The sequence below is a fragment of the Arachis duranensis genome, chromosome 9 (genome assembly GCF_000817695.3).
Source record: "Arachis duranensis cultivar V14167 chromosome 9, aradu.V14167.gnm2.J7QH, whole genome shotgun sequence".
Lineage (NCBI taxonomy): Eukaryota > Viridiplantae > Streptophyta > Magnoliopsida > Fabales > Fabaceae > Arachis > Arachis duranensis.
In genome coordinates this window covers 90369079-90373343 of record NC_029780.3, presented here as the reverse complement: position 1 = coordinate 90373343, position 4265 = coordinate 90369079, and the positions used below count along the sequence as shown (strand labels likewise).

General features: G+C 34.2%; 1 non-coding gene across 1 annotated transcript; it reads left to right on the top strand.

The window, feature by feature from the left end:
- Positions 1-1643: 1643 nt before the first annotated feature.
- LOC127742163 (small nucleolar RNA R71) lies at positions 1644-1747 on the top strand. The gene has a single exon (XR_008003350.1). It is a non-coding gene; the product is annotated as a small nucleolar RNA R71 (small nucleolar RNA).
- The last annotated feature ends 2518 nt before the right edge of the window (positions 1748-4265 follow it).

The following is a 4265-nucleotide window of genomic DNA, read 5'->3' as shown; positions in this document are numbered from 1 at the left end:
TTAGACCTTCCAGATTCTCTTGAATGCCGCCATCAATTCTAGCTTATACCACGAAGATTCCGGTTAAAGAATCCAAGAGATATCCACCCAGTGTAAGGTAGAACGGAGGTGGTTGTCAGGCACGCGTTCATAGGTGAGAATGATGATGAGTGTCACAGATCATCATATTCATCAAGTTGAAGAACAAGTGATATCTTAGAACACGAACAAGCGGAATTGAATAGAAGAACAATAGTAATTGCATTAATACTCGAGGTACAGCAGAGCTCCACACCTTAATCTATGGTGTGTAGAAACTCCACCGTTGAAAATACATAAGTGATAGTGTGATCATTGGCTTCGGCCCCAGCGAGGGAACCCGAAGAACCAAGATGCAAATACAATAGAAAAAGGTCCTATTTATAGAGAACTAGTAGCCTAAGGTTTACAAAGATGAGTAAATGACATAAAAATCCACTTCCGGGCCCACTTGGTGTGTGCTTGGGCTGAGCAATGAAGCATTTTCGTGTAGAGACTCCTCTTGGAGTTAAACGCCAGCTTTTATGCCAGTTTGGGCGTTTAACTCCCATTCTTGTGCCAGTTCCGGCGTTTAACGCTGGGAATTCTGATGGTGACTTTGAACGCCGGTTTAGGCCATCAAAACTTAGACAAAGTATAGACTATCATATATTGCTGGAAAGCCCAGGATGTCTACTTTTCAACGCCGTTGAGAGCGCGCCAATTGGGCTTCTGTAGCTCTAGAAAATCTACTTCGAGCACAGGGAGTCCTTTTTAGTCTCTGAATCAGATTTTTGCTCAGGTCCCTCAATTTAAGCCAGAAAATACCTGAAATCATAGAAAAACACACAAACTCATAGTAAAGTCCAGAAAAGTGAATTTTAACTAAAAACTAAAAAAAATATACTAAAAACTAACTAAATCCTACTAGAAACATACTAAAAACAATGACAAAAGCGTACAAATTATCCGCTCATCACTGGCCCACTTGTGCCTCCAAATTTCTAATGGAGGATCTTGTCTCACTCATGAAACTTAAAGTGGCCTTTGACAGATCAGAGACTAAATTTGCTAAATTAGAGGGGCTCTGCTCAAAATTCTCTGTCTATTGCTGAGAAGATGATGAAAAAGGCTTGTTATTGCTAAGCCTGTTTCTTCCACTATTATTAAAGCCTTGTTGAGGCTTTTGTTGATCCTTCCATGAGAAATTTGGATGATTTCTCCATGATGAATTATGGGTGTTTCCATAAGGTTCACCCATGTAATTAACCTCTGCCATTGCAGGGTTTTCAGGATCATAAGCTTCTTCAGAAGCTGCCTCTTTAGTACTGTTGGATGCATTTTGCCATCCATTCAAACTTTGAGAGATCATGTTGACTTGCTGAGTCAACACTTTGTTTTAAGCTAATATGGCATTCAGAGCATCAATTTCAAGAACTCCCTTCCTCTGAGGCGTCCCACTATTCATGGAATTCCTCTCAGAAGTGTACATGAATTGGTCATTTGCAACCATGTCAATAAGTTCTTGAGCTTCTGCAGGCGTTTTCTTTAGGTGAATGGATCCACCTGCAGAATGGTCCAATGACAACTTGGAAAACTCAGATAGACCATAATAGAATATATCTAATATGGTCCATTCTGAAAACATGTCAGAAGGATACTTTTTGGTCATCTTCTTGTATCTTTCCCAAGCTTCATAGAGGGATTCACCATCTTTTTGCTTGAAGGTCTGAATATCCACTCTAAGCTTGCTCAGCTTTTGAGGGGGAAAGAATTTATCCAAGAAGGCCGTGACCAGCTTATCCCAGGAGTCCAGGCTATCTTTAGGTTGTGAGTCCAACCATGTTCTAGCTCTGTCTCATATAGTAAAAGGAAAAAGCATGAGCCTGTAGACTTCAGGATCTACTCTATTCGTCTTAACAGTCTCACAAATCTGCAAGAACTCAGTTAAAAACTGGTAAGGATCTTCAGATGGAAGTCCATGAAACTTGCAGTTCTATTGCATTAGAGCAATTAATTAAGGTTTCAGCTCAAAATTATTTGCTCCAATGGCAGGAATTGAGATGCTTCTTCCATCAAACTTGGACGTGGGTTTAGTGAAATCACCAAGCATCCTCCTTGCATTATTGTTGTTGGGTTCGGCTGCCATCTCCTTCTCTTGTTTAAAAATTTCAGAAAGGTTGCCTCTGGATTGTAATTGAGCTTCTCTTAGTTTCCTCTTCAGAGTCCTTTCAGGTTTACGATCAGCTTCAACAAGAGTGCCTTTTTCCTTGTTCCTGCTCATATGAAAGAGAAGAGAACAAGAAAAAAAGAGGAATCCTCTATGTCACAATAAAGAGGATCCTTATTATTAGTAGAAGAAGAAAAGAATAAAGAAAGGAGAATGCAAACTCAAGGGTAAGGATAGAGGCAGTGATTGGAGATGAAGAGAGGTGAAGAGAAGTGTTAGTAAATAAATAGATAAATAGAAGAAGAGGAGAGGGGAAGAATTTCGAAAATTAATTTTGAAAAGGAGTTAATGATTTTCAAAAATTAAAGGTGAGATAGAATTAAAATTAAAATTTAAAACAATTAGTTAATTTAAAAAGAATTTTGAAAAAGGGATGAGATATTTTGGAAATTTGAGAGGAAAAAGTAGTTAGGTGGTTTTGAAAAAGATAAGAAACAAACAAAAAGTCAAATAGTTAGTTGAAAAAGATATTAAAGTCAAATTTGAAAAGATAAGAAGATAAGAAGTTAGATAAGATATTTTGAAATCAAATTTTTGAAAAAGATAAAATTTTGAAAAAGATATGATAAAGGGATAAGATAAAAAGATATGATAAAAAGATATGGTTGAAAAAGATTTAAAATTTTTAAAATTAAAATTAATTACTTAACTAACAAGAAACTAAAAGATAAGATTCTAGAATTTAAAGATTGGACCTTTCTTAACAAGAAAGTAACAAACTTCAAATTTTTGAATCAAAACATTAACTATTGATTATATTTTCGAAAATATGATGTAAAAGATAAGAAAAAGATTTCGAAAATTTTCGAAAAATATTTTTTTTGAAAATTTTTGAAAAACAGATAAAATTGAAAAGATATGATTTTTGAAAAAGATTTTGAAAAGATAAGATTTTTAAAATTGAAAATTTGACTTTACTTGTAAGAAACAACTAAATTTAAAATTTTTTGACTAAGTCAACTCAAATTTTTGAAAATTATGAGAAAATTAAGGAAAATATATTTTTTTTTATTTTTTGAATTTTTAATGATGAGAGAGAAAAACAACAAAAATGGCTCACAACATGAAAATTATGAATCAAAACTCATGATGCATGCAAGAACACTATGAATGTCAAGATGAACACCAAGAACACTTTGAAGATCATGATGAACATCAAGAACATATTTTTAAAAAAAAATTTTTGATGCAAAGAAAATATGCAAGACACCAAACTTAGAAATCTTTAATGCATGGACACTATGAATGCTAGAATGCACATGAAAAACAACATATAACACAAAAACAAGAAAATATCAAGATCAAACAAGAAGACTTACCAAGAACAACTTGAAGATCATGAAGAACACCATGATGCATGAATTTTCGAAAAATGCAAGGAAAAATTTTTAAAGCATGCAATTGACACCAAACTTATAAATTGACTCCAGACTCAAACAAGAAACACAAAATATTTTTGGTTTTTATGATTTTATGAATTTTTTTGTATTTTTATTATTTTTTTGAAAATTATATTTTTGAAAAACGAAAAGAAAGAAAAAATTTTTGAAAGATTTTTGAAAACTTTTTTGAAAAGAAAGTAAAAGAAAATTACCTAATCTGAGCAACAAGATGAACCGTTAGTTGTCCAAACTCGAACAATCCCCGGCAACGGCGCCAAAAACATGGTGGACGAAATTGTGATCATCAACAATGGCTCCAAAGGCTTGGTGCTCTCAAACGTGAATCACACTTTGTCACAACTCCGCTCAACTAACCAGCAAGTGTATTGGGTCGTCCAAGTAATACCTTACGTGAGTAAGGGTCGATCCCACAGAGATTGTTGGTATGAAGCAAGCTATGGTCATCTTGTAAATCCCAGTCAGGTGGATTTAAATGGATTAAGAGATTATTGGTTTAAATAATGATAGTAAAATAAATAGAAAATAAAGATAAAGTTACTCATGTAATTCCATGGTGGGAATTTCAGATAGGTGTATAGAGGTGCTGTGTTCCTTCTGAATCTTTGCTTTTCTACTTCTTCCTTCCCGTTTTTTTA